The 11,893-nt window shown below is 39.8% G+C and overlaps 1 protein-coding gene across 1 annotated transcript in view; it reads left to right on the top strand.

The window, feature by feature from the left end:
* LOC124544631 (transcriptional repressor protein YY1-like) overlaps positions 1 to 11,893 on the top strand; it is an 85,272-nt gene that overhangs the window by 19,794 nt on the left and 53,585 nt on the right. The window lies entirely within an intron of this gene.

The following is an 11,893-nucleotide window of genomic DNA, read 5'->3' as shown; positions in this document are numbered from 1 at the left end:
CATTTGACTTAACTATTCAAAATTTTTTAGTTTGGATTCAGTGTTAACCTTTTGGTCTCTCCCTAACTACTGTTAAACTTGACTCCCTGATTGGTGGCAGGCAGACAGAAACATCCATTAAGTGTGTCCTATAAATCCACTGTAATGTTGAAACTAAAATGTAATTTGATACACCTTTTTTATATGGAGAGGAACAACGTGAAGAAAAACAATTGATTTTTGTTTAATACGTTTGCTTGAACGTGGGAGTACCTGTTATACTATGAAGCATCCCAATAATTAAGTAATACAGTGAAAAGTTGTCATCCTGCTGATCATCTTTCTGAGATCTCACAAAATTTCCATTCACATTTACATGAATATATCTGGGATAATTTTGGGCATATCTGAAAATATGCCAAAATGAAATCTTGTAGAGAAAAACATGCTGTTTTGCAGGTGTGTTATATGAACTGGACTAGAGATTCTGTGGTATAAGACATCAGCATTGCCTAAATGTTAAGGAAAAACTTTATAGAGCAAACTTTATCTTATTATGTCAAAAGTTACCCACTGCTGTAAACTAAATTTCACAAATCACATTAAGAAACCAACAGAGAACAAAGGCACAGCTTTCTATAAATTTAACTTCCATAAATAATTCCACCTGAACTATGAAAGTTTTTCGTTGCAGTAAAACTTTTGGACGAATTTGAATGCCCCTGGTAAAGTGAATGCTATATCAAAACTTTTGTAATGTTTACAGTGCTCACATTGGAGCACTAGATCGCTTATCCTTAGAGTGTACTTTAGATTTCACAATTTTTAATTTCTGTCTTCGATGTTTATGAATTTTGATGGTTTCTTCTTGTTGTTCTTTCAAGCCATCAAATGATTTAAATTGCCAAGTTAAAGCATGATATTCACTGGGGTCTCATTAGAACAAATTTGTAAATCATTTTCAGGAATCGAATATAATAAATCTGTGGACTCTGTAGTTTTCACGCATCTGATAATAAATAACTTTCTCTCATCTTACACCTGTGTGTTGTACCACTAACAATTTTTTCACATTGTCTAGAAGCTCAATAGCTCTGCTTGAAATATTTGTGATACCGGTGCATACTGTGAAACTAATCAAGAGGAAAAACATCTTCAGTGTATTCTTTGTGTGGTATGCTGTTGCACCAAATTGACAATGATTAGAATTAATGTATGGCTGGGTAATAGACCCGATAGTGTCCACTTGTCGTCAGTATGACTGGAGTTGAACCAAAAGTGTGTTACAGGCGGCACAGCAAATACCCCTTTTATTGCATACTTCACTGTTATTCGTATGGTCTTCAGTCTGAATAGTTTGCTGCAGCTCTCTGTGATAGTCCACCCCATGGAAGTCTCATTATTTGTGCATGAATACTGTAAACTACACCCATCCGTACATGCTTACAACAGTGAAGCATAGGTCTCCATCTACAAGCCACCTGCCCCCCCCCCCCCCCCTCCCTCCCCCAACACAAACAAAATCTAATCTTAAGCATTCTCTCCTAACACCATATTTCAAAAGCTTCTCTTTTTCTGTACTGTTTATCATCCACATTTCACTTCCATATACCGGGTGATCAAAAAGTCAGTATAAATTTGAAAACTTAATAAACCACGGAATAATGTAGATAGAGAGGTAAAAATTGACACACATGTTTGGAATGACATGGGGTTTTATTAGAACCAAAAAAAAAACAGAGTTCACAAAATGTCTGACACATGGCACTGGACAGCGAAATGTCAGTGACTGCGCATGACAATTGTGTATAAAAGGAGCTGTAATGAGAGAGAGAATCAGATGCGCCAGCAGTCGCAGCATGTTGTCATTACCTGAAAAGGATCATTTAGTGAAGCTGTATTATCAGAATGAGGAATGTGCTAGTTCAGTGTTATGATACTATCACCATAGGAAGGGGATTCGAATGGGTAAAGGTCCGTTGACAAATGCAGCTGTGGCGAGACTGATTTCGAAGTTCAAAGCCACAGGTTGTTCGGACGATAGACCCCGTAGTGACCAACCGAGCACAAGGCGTAATGCTGCTGAGACAGTTCAGGAAGAAATGGAGACTGTAGCGGGTTCGTCTATGCACGGGGAAGTCAGTGCTCGTGCAGTCGCACGTCGCACCGGCATTCCATACGCTACTGTTTGGTTGGCACTTAGGCGTACCCTCCGATGCTATCCATATAAAATCTGGTTGGCACTTAGGCGTACCCTCCGATGCTATCCGTATAAAATCTATCGGCATCATGAACTGTTACCTGGCGATTTAGTGAAGCGGAGGGCATTTGCGGTGTGGGCGCTCCAAAAGATGGCGGAAGATAACGATTGGTTGAGTAACATGTTGTGGAACAACGAAGCTCAATTCACGCTCCAAGGGTCTGTCAATGCCCACAACTGCAGAATTTGGGCTACCGAAAATCCTAGAACTGTCATGGAAACGCCATTGCACGACGAGAAAGTGACGGTATGGGTTGGATTTACCACATCTACCGTTATCGGGCTTTTTTTTTCCTTCGAGGAAATGCGTGATTCTTTCTGTAACTGCTACCGTGACAGGTGAGAGGTACGCCGATACGTTACAGAATCGCATCATCTCCAGCCTGGCTGATAAACACCCGTTGGAATGTACGATGTTTATGCAGGATGGCGCTCCACCCCATATTGCTAGACACACGCAAGATCTCTTGCGCACATCGTTTGGTGATGATCGTGTGCTCAGCCGCCACTTTCGTCATGCTGGGCTTCCCAGGTCCCCAGACCTCAGTCCGTGCGATTATTGGCTTTGGGGTTACCTGACGTCGCAAGTGTATCATGATTGACTGACATCTCTAGGGATGCTGAAAGACAACATCCGACGCCAATGCCTCACCATAACTCCGGACATGCTTTACAGTGCTGTTCACAACATTATTCCTCGACTACAGCTATTGTTGAGGAATTAGGTGGACATATTGATCATTTCCTGTAAAGAATATCATCTTTGCTTTGTCTTGTGCTAATTAATATGCTATGCTAATTATTGCTATTCCGATCAGATGATCTGTCGGACATTTTTTGAACTTTTGTATTTTTTTGGTTCTAATAAAACCCCATGCCATTCCAAGCATGTGTGTCAATGTGTACCTCTCTATCTACATTATTCCGTGATTTATTCAGTTTTCAAATTTATACTGGTTTTTTGGTCACCCGGTATATATTTCTGTTTGTCATAAATGGTTTTCTTGGTGTTGCCAGTCTGCATTTTATATCCTCTTTACTTGACCCGCTGAGAGGTATTTCACTGTCCAAGCAGCTGAACTTATCTACTGCTTTTGATATCTTATTTTCTTGAATGAAACAATAAGTTTACTGTTACAAGTCACTGTTTATATCCACACATTGTTTTGAAGCTTTAAACCTCCATCAAGTGGAAGTAAAAGCCTCATAGTGGTTGCAGACACCATTTTTGTTTACAAAATATGACAGTTTATGTAGGATGTGTTACAATGGAGAAAGGCGCCTGTGACCAGTGGGGAGACTGTGCTACAAGTTACCCCAAAATTGTAACATAACACACGTCATACTAACACTTGTAAATCCATCTGATGGAGGTTTAAACCATAGATTAGATACAATATCATAGATTAGATATAAAGAAATGGTGACTGGGAACGTAAACTTTTTTTAAAATTCAATATCAATAACAAAGTAAAGCCTCACCTAAAATGTTTGCATTTAATCTTATTTTCTAATCTAATTACCCCAGGCAGCACCTGATTTAATTCAACTACACCCCATTACCTTTGTTTTACTTTTGCTGTTTCATTAAGTCTTCCCACATTGACAGAACAGGAATGCCAGTTACAAATCTCCAATTTGTTACGTTATTGTGAAGTTTCAATTATTTTTCGAATTTCTCCTTCATGTCCTCCGGTGTTTCCTCTGTGTACAAATTGAAAAGCAAGGGGAATATACTGAAACTCACTCCGCCCCACACCATTCTCAGTAACCACCTCCCATTCATATCCACCAGTTTTTATAATTGCTGTCTGGTTTCTGTACAAATTGAAAACAGTGTTGTCTCCTCTTGTCGTCACAACAGATTGGTCCCTCTCATTCTTGAGCTGTGACTTTGTTGTTTTTCCTTTTTAACTTTCTCCACCCTATCCTCCTTCATCCCCAAGGAAGGAACTAATAGTTCCAAAAGCTAGGATAGTTCTTGTGCTTTCACATGTGTCTGTCGGTGGCACTATCGTTGGCACTAAGAATTTTTCGGTGTCTTTAAATAATTTGTATTCGTATTTGTATTTTGAAACTGTGACTTTTGAAACTGATTGTTATGTAATACTACTACCTGTAAGCACTTACCTTCTTTAGTATTGAGATTATTGTAGTCTTCCTCAAATCTGAGGATATTTTGCCTGTTATCCATTGAAGATTTCTACTTAGACTTCTGTTAAAGTGGGAAGGCGGTATTATTTGTCTGGTCACCCAGTCATATTTGGACCCAGAGGAATGAACTCGCAGATCAGTTCATTGAGGTGCTTACAAAAAGGAAGCTCTGGAAATAACGATACCAGGATCTAACTTGTGGACAACATCGCATCACCAACTCGTAGTCTCATTGAACAGAGAACGTTGTATCATAACAACCAGCAAGTTATGGATTGTGTAAGAGATTCTGTATGTGTTGTGGTCTTCTCTTTCATCTTCTCTCTGTTGTGAAACCACAGTCCTCTGCTGCCTCCATATTGGTCACACCAATCTGATCCATGAAACTGTCTTATGGCAAGCTGTACCACCCAATTTTAGTACTCTCCTAATGTCACTCATATCATTTTTCAGTGTCCCACCGTCACTTCTATGCCGCGAACTTTGCAGCTTACAGAGTACCCCACCGCCCCCCCAGCCCCAACCCCAAATCTTAATTGGGAAAGTCCAAATGCTGAATCGGGTTTTCAGTTTTATCCATCAGAGTTGATTGTATACTTCAACTGAAGCCATCGTTACGGTCCTGCCAGCTGTCCCTACCTTCTCCATTTTATCTCTAAAAGCTACCCATCACTCTTGTATTCTATTTCTTTCTCCTGTTTCAATCAATTGTTGCCTAATGCTCACTATGTAACACTCATCAACCTCTGGTTACTTTAGTTTAGCCAGGCCCCATCTCCTCAATTTCTTATCTTTCTACAATTTCTTAATTATTTTATCTGCAGTTCATAACCAATAAATTATGATCATAGTTTCATGGAAATGTATTACAGTTTAAAATGTGATTTCTAAAACTTTGTCTTACCGTTACATGAACTCCTTTACATTGTGGGGACGTAAATTGCTGATGTCTGCCTAAGCTGTTGCGTTAGTTTGAAACTATACAGGGTGTTACAAAAAGGTACGGCCAAACTTTCAGGAAACATTCCTCACACACAAAGAAAGAAAATATGTTATGTGGACATGTGTCTGGAAACGCTTACTTTCCATGTTAGAGCTCATTTTATGACTTCTCTTCCAATCACATTAATCATGGAATGGAAACACACAGCAACAGAACGTACCAGTGTGACTTCAAACACTTTGTTACTGGAATTGTTCAAAATGTCCTCCATTAGCGAGGGTACATGCATCCACCCTCCGTCACGTGGAATCCCTGATGCAGCCCTGGAGAATGGCGTATTGTACCACAGCTATCCACAATACGAGCACGAAGAGTCTCTACATTTGGTGCCGGGGTTGCATAGACAAGAGCTTTCAAATGCCCCCATAAATGAAAGTCAAGAGGGTTGAGGTCAGGAGAGTGTGGAGGCCATGGAATTGGTCCGCCTCTACCAATCCATCGGTCACCGAATCTGTTGTTGAGAAGCGTACGAACACTTCGACTGAAATGTGCAGGAGCTCCATCGTGCATGAACCACATGTTGTGTCGTACTTGTAAAGGCACATGTTCTAGCACCACAGGTAGAGTATTCTGTATGAAATCATGATAACGTGCTCCATTGAGTGTATGTGGAAGAACATGGGGCCCAATCAAAACATCACCAACAATGCCTGCCCAAAAGCTCACAGAAAATCTGTGTTGATGACGTGATAGCACAATTGCGTGTGGATTCTCGTTAGCCCACACATGTTGATTGTGAAAATTTACAATTTGATCACGTTGGAATGAAGCCTCATCCGTAAAGAGAACATTTGCACTGAAATGAGGATTGACACATTGTTGGATGAACCATTCACAGAAGTGTACCAGTGGAGGCCAATCAGCAGCTGATAGTGCCTGCTCACGCTGTACATGGTACGGAAACAACTGGTTCTCCCGTAGCACTCTCCATACAGTGACGTGGTCAACGTTACCTTGTGCAACAGCAACTTCTCTGACACTGACATTAGGGTTATAATCAACTGCACGAAGAATTGCCTCGTCCATTGCAGGTGTCCTCGTCGTTCTAGGTCTTCCCCAGTCGCGAGTCATAGGCTGGAATGTTCCGTGTTCCCTAAGAGGTCGATCAATTGCTTCGAACGTCTTCCTGTCGGGACACCGTCGTTCTGGAAATCTGTCTCGATACAAACGTACCGCGCCACGGCTATTGCCCCGTGCTAGTCCATACATCAAATGGGCATCTGCCAACTCCGCATTTGTAAACATTGCACTGACTGCAAAACCACGTTCGTGATGAACACTAACCTGTTGATGCTACGTACTGATGTGCTTGATGCTAGTACTGTAGAGCAATGAGTCACATGTTAACACAAGCACCGAAGTCAACATTACCTTCCTTCAATTGGGCCAACTGGCGGTGAATCGAGGAAGTACAGTACATACTGACGAAACTAAAATGAGCTCTAACATGGAAATTAAGCGTTTCCGGATACATGTCCACATAACATCTTTTCTTTATTTGTGTGTGAGGAATGTTTCCTGAAAGTTTGGCCGTACCTTTTTGTAACACCCTGTATAATTGTTAGTGCAACACATTACTCATCTGTGGCATAAATTTTCTATTGTAATTATTGCTCATGGTGATACAATTTTTAGAAGCAGTTACCTATCAACTTCCATGGTAATTTACTACTGGATGCTGCACTGGTACTTGATGTGAGGTTTCTTGTCTGTTGGGGCTCATAGCACTATGCCAACCCATCATATGGAGCAGCTTGCCATTGTTTTGATCTCTCATTTGCCAGTATGTAGTACCAGTCAGAAACTTGATCAAGATCCATTTGAGTATTAATTGAAATGTGAATAACATTTTGTTTTAGTTAACAGTGTGTAGTACACTTTGTAGTAAATAACCACAGAGTTGTCTCATTTCACATTTTATTATATTATTTATGCATTTTGTTCAAGAAAGATCACATCTTTGGTCACGGAATACATTCTTGAACTATACGACCACTTCAGTCCGACATATTGGGGAAGTCAAACACTTTTAAATGTCTTGATGACATATTTATTCACTTATAATGCCTTACATATTTCAGCTTTCCATTTGGAAAGGCTACAAAAATATATAAACTGATATCAGTGAAAGAGCAATATAGTAATACCCTCAAGATGTACATTACACATTGAAATAAAGCACTCACCAGAAACACACTGCCGGAAAAGAGAGAAAGAGATTAGTACCTTCTTTTAGAGGTGGGGTCATTGTGTCTTGGAAGAATGCAGTGTATGAGACAACACTGTCATACACGCAAATGACCATTGCTTGTGCGTAAGCAGAATCTGCTTTCATCGCTGAAGACCACAGCACCCCAATCCATCTTCCAAGTGGTCTTCTGATGGCACCAGTCAAACCCTCAACGTGAGTGCTGTGGCATGAGTAGAAGATGGGCCAGAGGTGTGCATGTGCATAGTTCCACTGCTAGTAACCAGTTTGCAACAGTTCGTGTTGACACATTTGGGCTCATAGGTCCTCTTATCTGAGCTATAGTAGCTGTATGATCTGCACTGCTGCCTTAACAATATGACAACTTTGTTTGGTGGAAGGGGGGGGGGGGGGGAGGCTCTGCTGCATGGACATCCAGAACCTCATCTAGGGATGTGAAAATGTTCATGTTACCAGTGATATCAGTATTGTTGTACAAAAGGACAATCCCACCATTCGGAAAGTGACAATTTGACCACTTTTCATACTTGCTCAGTTGGCTGTAGGAAGCAAGAGTGCATCTCCATGACATGGTTGTCTGCTTGCTTCACACATTTGCACCACACTGAGCTTTCTGAGTGTGAACATACTCTATTAAAGGATAGACGTAGATGGTGCTCCAGTAGCTATGTCACTACGCTATCTGTTGGCAGACAGCATTGAAACTATTATCAGAACATCTACTATCCCTCAGGTGGCATATGCTATCATCGGATCAAAATCAGTGTCACCTTTCCAGGTGTACAAGTTGTGTTCAAAAAGGAAGATGACTTTATATTTTTATGAAAAAAATATTTATTTATTCATCAATATTCATGTTGTCCCCTTCAAAATAATCCCCCTCAGATACAATACACTTGTGCCAACACTCCTTCCAATCCTTGAAGCACTTCTTGTAAGCAGTTATTGGTACAGCCATGAGTACCTCCAGCAATGCAGTTTTTATTTCCTCAGTTGTTGTAAATCTTTGTCCTTTCATAAGTCTTCAGATTTGGGAGCAGCAAAAAATTGCAGGGAGCCAAATCTGGTGAATATGGTGACTGAGGCATGATTGTCATGTTGTTTTTGGCCAAAAAAACTCTCACAGGCAAGGATGAATGAGCAGGCGTATTGTTGTGATGCAAAAGCCATGAATTGTTTCTCCACAATTCCACACGTTTTTTGCATATTGCTTCTCAGAAATGACGTATAACGTCAAGGTAATACTCCTTATTGACAATATGACTTTGAGGCAAAAGTTCATAATGCATTACGCCACAGTAATTGGAAAAAACCAGTGAGCAAAACTTCGACATTTGCTCGAACTTGGTGATCTTGGATCTCTGGGATACTTCCATTGGTACAATTAGGTCTTGGTTTTGATGTCATAACCGTATACGCATGTTCCATCACCTTTTATGACCCTTTTGAGTATCACTGACGTGTTTCAAGAGCTCCTGAACGATGCTCATGCGACAGTGCTTCTGATCAAAATTGAGAAGTTTTGAAACAAACTTCGCTGACACTCATCTCATTCCAAAACATCTGAAAAAATTGCTTGACATGAGCCAGCTGATAGGCCAACGTCCTCAGCAGCTTCTCGTATGGTATTCTGACAATTTTACAAAACAATTTTCTTAACAGCTTTGATGTTACCATCTGTTGTTGATGTGCCAGGGCGTACAGAGAGGTTCATCATTGGCATCTTCTTGGCCATCTTGGAAGAGCTTGTATCACTTGTAAACATATTTTTTTTTTTTTTTTTTTAGGGGCAGACTCGCTGTATACCACTGTCAACATTTCAAGTGTTTTAGAGCACTTGATTCTATTTTTCAAACAAAATTTGATGCAAATTCTTTGCTCAATTTTTTATCATAATCGAAAATTGCCGAGCACACTAAGACATGTCTAACTTTTCTATCTGTCAAAAACAAATGAAGTATGCTGTACACTTAAAAAAGTTTGATAGTCAAATGTACATTGCCCGCACAATTTGAAAAGTCACCTTACTTTCTGAACAGCCCTTGTACATCTTTCTTTTTTTCTTTTTTGCAGTGCACATATCATTTGGGCATAATAACCCAAATTGGCTTGAGCAGTATGGATACAGAGTATCTAGTCAATCTTCAGTGACAACAAGCAGGTTCAAACTGATGTCACAGTACAGTTGATAGTGTAAAGTGAAGAAAGCTACTAGGTGCCAATAAGATGGCGATTATGATATATCATAATTTTTTGTATACAGATACAATGTACATTTAATGAAAATACTAAGCATTAACAGACAATAATTTTCCTTTCATTCATCTATTACATAATGTAGTTAATTTTATATTATATAAGCCAACTGTAAGATTTTGGTGCATATAATGAGAGGTAGGTGACACTAGTGTATGAAAAAGCATGGCATAATGGACAACTGCTAAATCATTATAAATAGTGTATGATGTGAAACCCAGCATCTAGGAAAGCAGGTACATGAAGGCCAGAATCAATGTTGAGAAAATATAAATAAATAGAGAACAAATTACAGTGTTAAACACAAATCATAATGCCTACAAATTTAAAAAAAATATCTTCTTCTCCGTAGTGTGTTCCTATTGCTGCAGGCTCCAGTTTTTGTGTTGTGTCCTACCTACTCATCGAATATGTGGTGCCTAGGAAACTTGCTTTCTCAGATTGGTAGACGATTCAAGCAAACTGCATTAATGAATTTTTATTACAGTAAGATAAATGACAATACTTAACTTTGAGAATTTACAACGGTGTGTCGCAAGCAATGGGTGACAGACAAAATAAGAAAATCTCGTCAGTATACACAACTCCCCATACAAATGAAACAGTATAGTTCGTAAGCTGCCGTCATAGAACTGGTAGCCTCAGCTAGGTTGCGGGGCGCCTATGTCCTCTTCACCTGGAGGGCGCTGCTGTCTTGGTGTCATCCCAGAGAGGGGTCAGTCAGCATACTATTGGCTGACGTTTTTTTCACAGTCCTCTCTTGTCTACCGTTCCTGGCCGTCGTGCCGGTGCTTGACTTTTACACGGGAGCATTTTGGATCAATGCAAGCCATTTATTATGGTCTAACACTTCCTGTAGATTTAGACTTATTGATTTTAAATCTGCATTTATAGTGCCTACCCACTGTCATTTGTGTCTTCCATGGTGCATCTGGTCTTGGTCAATGAGATGATAGACTGAGCTCATGACTGAAGTAGATAGTGCCCATACATTGTATCCATACCCCCAAAGACTCCATGCTTGCATCATCTCATTGAGCGGAGACACTCCAGGTCGGGGAGTCATTTTTTTGTTGATGTGGTTGAGCAGGAAAATGCCCAATGATCTTCTCAATACCTGCATTTCCATGACATGTAGTGTGTGTTCAGATGTAATAAAAAATAGACAGGGTACCCAGAAAAAGTCTGAAAAGCTTGTAAGGGTGTTTCAGGGTAGGTTGCACTGATAAATTATTGTTAAGAAAAAAAATTGTACATATTGTGCTGTTTCCAAGTTAATTAGCATGATAGTTGGTCAATCATATCGTTATGTGCATAAATTCAAGTGGCCCACCAGATTCAGTTACTGTCAGCTGTTCTCACAGCATAGATGATATCGCACAAGAATACTCCGCCTATGGCTCAGGTTCGGTCATTACTCTGTCTCTTGTACAATTTTCGTATCACACTCTTGTTTGGTTTTAAGAATCCAAATGAAGAACACATTTCACAATGCTATTTCTGACAGTTTCCTTGAATTTGCACATACATTGCCATGATTGGCTAACTTTCCAGAAACTGTGCACTGTATCAAATTATTTTCTTAACAATGATTTCTCAGCACAACCTACCCTGCAACATTCCTACAATATTCTCATACTCTCTCTGGCCATCCTACATAAAATATGAAAAATGTTGTAAAATGATCTATGGAATAAAACCTAATGAGCAATGTAACTTAAAACAATGACAAAGTAACAGAAAAACAAAATGACTGGGATGCAAAATTCGTGGAAATGTACATAATCAAACAATGGAAAATTCAGGATGTAATAATGACAATGTTATGTTATTGGAAGTATACATAATTACTTACTTCTAATTTGATGTCAACATCTGAGTTTATTTCTGGGGTGCGGTGTGTGACATTGTATTGGTAGAATTCTCTCTCTCTCTTTCTCTCTCTCTCTGTGCTTGCGTGCGTGCGCGGGTACGCGCACGCGCGCCTCATATTCTGATACCTCATATCGTACATTAAACTTTCTGTCAAATT

Source organism: Schistocerca americana, chromosome 8, assembly GCF_021461395.2.
Source record: "Schistocerca americana isolate TAMUIC-IGC-003095 chromosome 8, iqSchAmer2.1, whole genome shotgun sequence".
Classification (NCBI taxonomy): domain Eukaryota; kingdom Metazoa; phylum Arthropoda; class Insecta; order Orthoptera; family Acrididae; genus Schistocerca; species Schistocerca americana.
This window is presented reverse-complemented; position numbering and strand designations above follow the sequence as displayed.